General features: G+C 40.4%; 1 protein-coding gene across 4 annotated transcripts in view; it reads left to right on the plus strand.

Annotated features, from left to right (window-relative positions):
- The window catches only part of TSHR (thyroid stimulating hormone receptor), a 157,920-nt gene that overhangs the window by 120,468 nt on the left and 28,530 nt on the right, over nt 1–8,922 (plus strand). The gene's annotated exons all lie outside the window — the stretch shown is intronic.

An 8,922-nucleotide genomic window follows, 5' to 3' on the forward strand; every position in this document is an offset into this window, starting at 1 on the left:
GTGGTGTGTTTTGGGGTGTCTGTGACCTTATTATGATTTTAGGCAGCCTCTCTGCTAATGGGTGGGGTTGTGTTCCTGTCTTGCTAGTTGTTTGGCATAGGGTGTCTAGCACTGTAGCTTGCTGGTTGTTGAGTGGAGCTGGGTCTTGGCGTTGAGATGGAGATTTCTGGGAGATTTTCACCGTTTGATATTACGTGGAGCTGGGAGGTCTCTTCAACTTATTTATATACATTTGTAGAGAGTTCTTTTGGCAGTCTTCCAGGATTCTGGTGGACCTCTTTCTCCAAACTCCAGAACTCCACACTCCAGAGGCCCTCCTTTGGACGTGCTGCCTTTCCCCTTCCATGCATGTCCTCTACTTTTCAACATATTTATTGAACACCTTCAATGATCCTGGTACTGTGCTTTTCACTGGCAATACAAAGATGAACAAGACAAATGTGCTCCTTGCTCACGCTTAACACACATTCTAGTGGGGTCAACTTGAGGGCAGCAATATCAAGGGTCAAAGTACATTAGGAAGAAATGTACCCATATCAAAATATACATTTCAGATTGAAAATAACTGAACACTAAGTATCCTTGCTTGGTGCCATAAGCATGATTTTCCCTAGATTTATCACATTAAAAAATTATTAGCATTCAATTTTAATATTACATGAGTTTAACAAAATGTTTTCCTCTTTATTCCTAGAAAGCCATGACCCTTAGGGAAATGATCTTCTCAATTCAAATTTTCTATGAATGAAGTGGGGAATTGGGACTTCTCAAAATAATTTAGACAGTTTGTAAATACTTAAGGTATAAAGATTTCAGAAGATTTTCACTCTGTTGTAGACATCAGTGTCATCAAGATGTTAGCATTAAGGCAACAAAGAACCACATTAGCAAGGGCCGGGGTAGGAACAGTGAAGAAACTTTCAACCAGGGACACCAGAGCTGATAATATGGCTTCTGAATTCAGTGTGTCCACCTGAACCCAAATTCACCTGAACTCAAATTACTTTTCCAGAATTCTGGATGAGAAGGACCCCAAACCAACCTCAAATATAGAGTAATTCATTTCTAAAACTTTTGTTTTTCCACAAGCAAATGATTTTAATGCCCAATATGAGGATCTGTGCTTTCAATCATTTGCTTCTTTTTCCTGCCATATTTAGTCAATGGACGATATCACCCTCAGTCCCTCTCATTTATCTGACAGAGATTTGAGTATAAAATTCAGACTTTAAGGTCTGCAAAGCATGGTTCTTGGTATTGGCTGCAAATTCGAATCACCTGAAGAGATTTGGAAGCCCTGATGCCTAGGCTTTACCACCAGAAATTCTGGTTTAATTGGTCTAAGGGTAGCCAAGGCATAGGAATTTTAAAATCTCCCCAGTGAGTCCAATGTAAAGCAAAGTCAAGAACCACAGCTGTGGAGTATGTTATCACTCTTCTTCTCCAATAGTCACATTTTACACATAAAAGGAATGAAGCCCAAAGTGAACACATGGCTTTTTTTAAAATATGGCGTTTTACATTTGATAGAGCTATCAAGTGGCCAAGCCACAGCCAGAAACTGGATCTCCTGACTCAAGACTCCCCTGTGCCCTGCTGGGATTCATAACTGCTGACTTACCAGCCACCACTAAGGCTTGGACACCCAACTCCTCTCGCCACTGCTACTTGTTTCTTAGCCCAGGAGAATATTTACACTTCTTAGTCTTTTAAAGTCATGAAATACAGAAGCTAAAAGATCTTGTAGCTGGAAAGAGTGCACTCATGTGAGAGAAAGGAGGTCACTCAAGACTCAAGGCACAACCAGAAGTTTCAGAGAACAGTCACACCAAGCAACGGTGTCATTTGTCAGGGAGAACCTGACTTTAACCAATGCAGCGAGGTCACCAACTCAACCAGCTTCCAAATGAGGTCTGAGTGAGGGACATCTTGATGAAAAAGGCTGGCACGATCAAATGTTATTAAATTCAAAGATTTGGGGTTAAAGTCAGCCTATGTGTGTTCATCATTTTGCTTCAAAATTCTCATGCCTGCTCATAATTGGCCTTTTGGTCATGTTTAGAGAACTCCACAGACACTTCAAGAAATTTCCAAAGTGAATCTTCTGTAATCAGCAGACTGATCTGCTAAGTGGATCTCAGTGTAAATCTAGTAGCCTGCTATTTTACAGTTTTGGTCATAAAGTCAGCTGCAGAATATCAAAGGGGTTTAGAGACATTTTTATTGAAAAAATGGAAAAAATAACAATGGAACAATAATTTCTATCCCAACTTCTCCCTAGCTTTGTGGTAAGAGAATAATTTGGGGGAGGGGAGGGGAGGGCATTTCCCAAACTATGTTCCTTAAGCCCTCTTTCCATGGTAAATTAACTGGTGTTACTTTTTAAAAAGCTATTCATGACCTTATAAAGTTAAACAAAGTATACAGGTGGATTTCTTGGGTCTTTTGATAGAATAATTTGAATTACTAATATCCAGTAGGGGGATACAGTATGCAGTGCTTCTCAGGGAGTTCTTGGTTCCAGGAGCACCTCTCGGGGCTGGTGTTCCACAGAACACTTTTTGGGGAAAGCTACTCAAGAAGAATCTTTTGATATACTGCCTTGTTCGGAGGCAGGTAAATTTAACAAGGTTTATTCAAGAGGCAGGCTATGGAGAATCTGAAGAGCCAGTAAAGTTTCAGAACATCCTGTGGTCTTCTGAAGTTAAACCTATGAAAAGATTATGTAGGGAAACGGTCTCTACCTTCCTACCAGCTTTCTCCTTAGACCATATCATGGGCTCTGTGAGAGGCTTGGCTGATGGGAGAGAGTTATTCTGATGAAAACAATGGATTTTAACTCACTGATTCCCTGAATTACATACAGTCTGTTCTAGTCACTACAACTATCCCTTGAAACACAGGAAAGAAATCAACGCACCATTTTCACATACTTTCTTGACATTTTTATGTAAAATTTGGAAGGGTTTAACAAATGTGGACAATATTTCTTAACTGAGAATCATTTGTTTCTTGATTTTTAGAAGTCTAGATCTGAGATCAGCAAACTTTTTCTGGAAAGGGCTGGATAACAAATATTTTGGGCTTTGTGGGACATAAGATCTCAGTCACAGGTACTCAACTCTGCCACTGTAGTGTGAAAGCAGCCACAGACAATTCATAAACAAATGAGCATGGCCGTATTTCAATAAAATTTTATTTACAAAAATTGGTGACAGGGCTTCCCTGGTGGCGCAGTGGTTGAGAGTCCGCTTGCCGATGCAGGGGACACGGGTTCGTGCCCCGGTCCGGGAGGATCCCACATGCCGCGGAGCGGCTGGGCCCGTGAGCCATGGCCGCTGAGCCTGCGCATCCGGAGCCTGTGCTCCGCCACGGGAGAGGCCACAATAGTGAGAGGCCCGCGTACCGCAAAAAAAAAAAAAAAAAAAAAAATTGGTGACAGGCAGAATGTGACCACATGGTCATAGTTTGTGGACATCTGGTCTAGATGCAGGCAGTGAGGATGACCATTGTGTGATGAAATATGTAGTTTATTTCTCCCAATTCCTGGTAAAAGTTAAATGGCAAACATGGGATAAAGATAAGAAGTATCTGGACAAAAATATTTTAGGGTTTGAAAGTTAAGATCCAATCATAAAATAAAACAAAGATCTTTTTATCCAATCAGTATTTTAAATCTGAACTTAAATCTCTGCTCCTGTTATAAAACAACATTCCATCTATTCATCCTACCCTAAGTTTGTGATTCCTGGTTGATGGAAACTAAATTTTTCTTAGCTTTATGCACTCCATTAAAAGGTATCCTATAAATCCAAGGTAAAATCAAGATGATAATCATGATAAAGATGCCTGGAACTAGAGGAAGATAAATAAGGGTTGAGCTGTAGATGGAGAAAACAGAGGTCAGGTTTCCATAGTAATAACAAAATAGTATTCACTTTGTGATTTTAACATGGAGCTGTTGCCTCTATCCTCAATACTAACCGTGATTTAAAACTAATGTCAAAATATCAGTATTCTATAATTACCCTAATATTGTTCAAAGACTGTACATGGCATGTTAGCAATTTGTTGAATCCTCCAGAAGTATGTTCAAATATTTTAACTTCTAATTTAAACAATTGCTCATCCAAAAGGGTGATTATTCCCCATCATCTTCCTCATGTCAATTTACTGAAATTAGCAGATTTGACCTCACTTAGACCTATTTTTTTAGTGTAACTGAAGAACACGGTTGCAGCCAAGTTGGACAAATTCCACATTGAGAACAAGCACTGATGCCTCAGCAGCAGTTGGGTAATTAAAAGTTCATGAAAATTATGGCAGATGCTCGAAAGTACACGGTCCTGTGATTTCATATGGAACCAAGCACACTGTCATCACTCAGATGTGAAATTAATAATAATACAAGCATCCCTTGCTCAACAGAAGTTGAACTGCTCTCAGTCGCAAGTTAAGTCACACATTCATTCTTTGGAACCTCTTTTCCACCCTCTCCACACAATCTGGCATGGAGATATGTTGCTTATCTCAGAAAATTTAATTCTCTGTATTGTATTTTTTATTGTCAAATTCTAGCAACAAGCTACCATCTGACAGTAAACATTTGGGCAGAAAAAAATACCATTTTGATGTGCTAAGAGCATACTGAAACACTAATCGTTATGAACAGAGAAGTCAACACAATTCATGTACTAATTAGCATCACACATTAGCTTATTACAAGCAAAACACTGCAGCTTGGAGCACTGGGAAAAGATGACGATAGAGAAGATTATAGGATTAAGCAGGCTATTATTTCTCATGGAGTAAGTATTTGAACAGCTTGTAGGATATGATCCAAGGCTGGCTTTTACCTCTGCCTGTTGAAGCCTTGAGCATTTTCTCACCTTTAACTGTTTACAGGCAGGTATCCTGATTTCAGCTACCAAAAGGATTTCTATGGAACAGTGAGGGCTGGGCAGGGATTCTCTTTAATTTTCAAAATAACTGATGCTATGAGAGGGAAACACAGTTCCCACAGAAGTATTCCCCTGAGGGTCTCACAGTATAAACAGGTGCCTGCCCATTTACCCTAAGGGGATTGTGGAAATGCAGGCTCAAATTCTATCTTGGAGCTGAAATGTATCCTAAAACTCCCCAGAGAGCAAAGCTCGGCAGCAACCACAACTTTCCTTACCACAGTGTCATACTCCTCCCTCTGACACGTCCTCATTTAAACATAATACAGAGGATGCCTTGAGCTAGGAGTTACCCAGCAACCAGACTTTCATTTAGTCATCCAGCATGTTTTTACTGAATGGCTGTTGTGTGCCAAGTGTGAGTCCAATGGGGAAGGATGTGAGCTATGTTTATCATACCGAGTTCATCAACTGGATATTCTTCCCCAGCTCATTCCTGACCATCTTCATTTTTCTGACCACACTGTTCTTCCTTAACTGTGCGATACACGGCACTTAAATCAGGGCAGGGCTTCTTAACTCCCCTCTCCCTACACCCCCCCACCCACCACATGAAAAATCTGACATATCTTTTCTCGGAAGAACTTCATTTCTTCCAAGAGGTTCTCAAAGAGGCATACATACTCCAAAGAGTGAAAAGGCATTGAATACTCACATGTAGCAGTGTCTGTCCTATTTTTAAAGGAGATACTAATCCTTTTCTCTTAAGCCCTTCCCGGTATTTGTATTTAGAAAGACTTTCAAGAAGTCTTTCCTTTCACCGCAGACTCTGAGACTTTCTACTCTTCTTTTGTTTACATTCATCTTGTCCTTGGAAGAGATAGTTTAGATGATCACACACACATACTCTCCCAATAAAATAATCATTGTCTGGAGTAGGTTACCCATGTAGTCTACCAAGATTTGTGATTGATTTACCCAAGTTGGCTTACAGAATGTGGATTCCAGAGGAATCAGGATAAGCCCGGGTCAAGGAATCAGTTTAACTAAGCTGACATTCCCAGTAAACATTATATGATAAATGAGGCTGATGGAAGCACAATCTTCTTGGATATTAAGGCTTCTGCAGATATATTTCCCCATCCCCATCCCCTCTGTTCCAGGAGAAGGTAGGATCAGCAATCTGAACCCAAGGTTAAAGCTTCATGGCATTATCATAATTTGTGATAATAAGACAGCCCTCCAAACTGCTAAACGGTGGAATGATGGTTTCATTTTTAAGCACCTAATCATTTCTAAGAGATGAAGTGCCCAAACAACCCTCTTGGTTTTGAAGAATGCAGCCTCCCCCAAGACTCCAGTTCATCTCCGTTCAAGTTGGCTGCACCCTCTCTCCATCCTCCTTCTCCCCTTCTGGACTCTGGCTGGCTTTCCCAGTTTAAAATCTTCTGCAGCATTTCTGGTAAACTCTAACGCTTATCAACCAGCCTCCTTATCCTTGGGGGCATATTGAATATCAGATGAAAACACTGCAGAACTGGACAAGCAATTATTTAGTTTTACAACCATTTCTAATGATTAGAGCAAGCCGATTTTCACTTGCGGCAGTCAGAGATGAAGAGGAAAAACTGAGATGAGCTCACCAGTCCTTACTTGATTTTCAGCCGTCTGGGAAAAGAATGTGATCTGCAAGTTGCATGGTCCAGAGAATATAAAAAGAGACACAAGCCAGTGTGGCACTTGAGTTGAGTTAGTTGTCTTTTTACAAAACCATGCCGCTCAAGATCTTTTCTCCAGGTGTTTTGTCTCCAAGGCGGCTCTTGTCTGCTCTGGCTATTACTGACCATGAACTCTGTGGACACAGCGGGTTGAAGGAGAGTCAAACAACGATTGAATGAAGCCTATGAGTGAGAGCCTTACATGATAGCCATTCATCCAGAAGGCACAGACTTGCTGCTGTAACATCTTAGTTGCATCTTTGTACATATATGAGGGTTAATTGATACCCCCGCTCCATTTTCGACTTAACCGTGCCCTGGAAGCTTGGTATCCATTCCAGCCATTGCCTGAAGAGGCCATGTCTGGACCATACCCTTGTAGCATTTGTAAACAAGTTGCTTGTCACTGCCATCAAAAAAGTCAATTGGCCACCACACCATATGATGAGTCTTCTAGCTTTCATTCCCCATTACTTTTTCTTAAAAGTAAAAGTTTAGCATAGCTGACCTCACTATTTTGGAGGAAAAGTGCATTGATTTTTTATTCAATCATTTACACCTTCATTCAGTAAATAGTTATGGAGGCACTGAATTTGGCACTGGTGATACAACGATGAGCAAGACAGAGAGCTTAAACTCTGATTTGGGAGACAGATGATGAAAAAGTAAACAAATACACAAGATAATCACAGACTGTGATAATGCCATGAAGGAAACAAAGAATGCAATGAGGAAAACTGATGGTGGCTACTTTAAGTTAGTTCTCAAGCTCGATTTGAGAAAAAATGTAAAGGATCACAATTTATGAGATATCATTGTGTGAAGTCGTAGTACTTGTCATTTGGTTAATCCCTCATCCTGCCCAGGAGAGGGAGACTTCTTGGTGGTTGGTAAAACTCTTCCTCCAATTGCTCCAGTGAACACCCATCTATGGCTCTGGGGCTGCCCTCTCGTATTCTAAGTTCCATGCTCTACAAAGGACGAGAGAGGAGCAGAGCTGCTGGACCAGGAGAGGTTGAGGGCAGACCTCACGGAAGTGCTGTTCCAGCTTTTGCCTTCTGAACAGCAACAGAGGCTGCCTCCTCATGGCTCAGCCACAAATAAAGCCACCCTCCCTCTCCTCAATCTCACCAAGAGATGCAGAGAAGGAGAGAGAGAGACCATTATCCAAGGAGAAGTTCTTCTGTGAGGGCTCTGGAGAAAGAATCCTTCTGACTCAAAGTCCTCATGTCACACTATTCTTTTTTTTTTTTAATTGAAGTAGAGTTGATTTGCAACGCTGTGTTAGTTTCAGCTGTGCAGCACTGTGATTCAGTTATACACATACATAGATATAGATATAGTTTTTCAGATTCTTTTCCATTATAGGTTATTACAAGATACTGAATATATTAATAGTTCCATGTGCTATACAGTAGGTCCTTGCTGTTTATCTGGTGTCACACTATTCTTATTAACCATCGCCCTTGAGAATTTCGCATCATGAAGAGCAAACACCATAAACAGAATAATGGAAGCATTATCTGTATCTAAGCAGATCTCCTGAGTCTCCACTGTATTCATTTTGCATCAACAGGTGACCACTCACTGACTCTTAAATTGACTAGTCTATGCAGGGATGAGTTATTCTAAACATGTGTAAATTGAGATCATTTACAACAAGGAGATTTTATACACACACACACATATGATGGCTATATATATATATACACATATATAATGCTTTGTTTCTTTTTAGATAACACTGTTCTCTAAAAAAGCTAGGGGGGAAAAAGCCAGTTTCAAAATGCTTGGAAGCTTTTATCCATTTGGAGGAAATTTTATGTTTCAGAATCACTTTGTGACTTAAATTGCTCAAAAATATTTTACCCTCAACTGCCCAATATGTTTTCAAAACGGAAAGATCAATGTGCCCGTCAAGGCCCTTCAGGAAGGGTACACTCTGTAATCTTATCTGTATAACCTGCCCCCCATTCCCCAGATAGGATTGCCACAGAAAATGCTGGCCACCCAATTAAATTTGAATTTCAGATAAACACCAAATAACCTTTTAGTATGTTTCAAAAAATTACATGGGAAATACTTATACTAAAAAATGATTCATTGTTTATCTTGGCATCCTGTATTTTTACTTGCTAAATCTGGCAATCCTGTCCCAAATAAAAGATGTGAATCTCTGACAGTTCCCATCACCACTAGCCACCTTCACTGAATACCTGACTTAAGCCCAGTCATCAAAAGTAAATGTAGGGCTTCCCTGGTGGCGCAGTGGTTGAGAGTCCGCCTGCCGATGCAGCGGACAC

Source organism: Physeter macrocephalus, chromosome 11 (genome assembly GCF_002837175.3).
Source record: "Physeter macrocephalus isolate SW-GA chromosome 11, ASM283717v5, whole genome shotgun sequence".
NCBI classification, from domain to species: Eukaryota; Metazoa; Chordata; class Mammalia; order Artiodactyla; family Physeteridae; genus Physeter; species Physeter macrocephalus.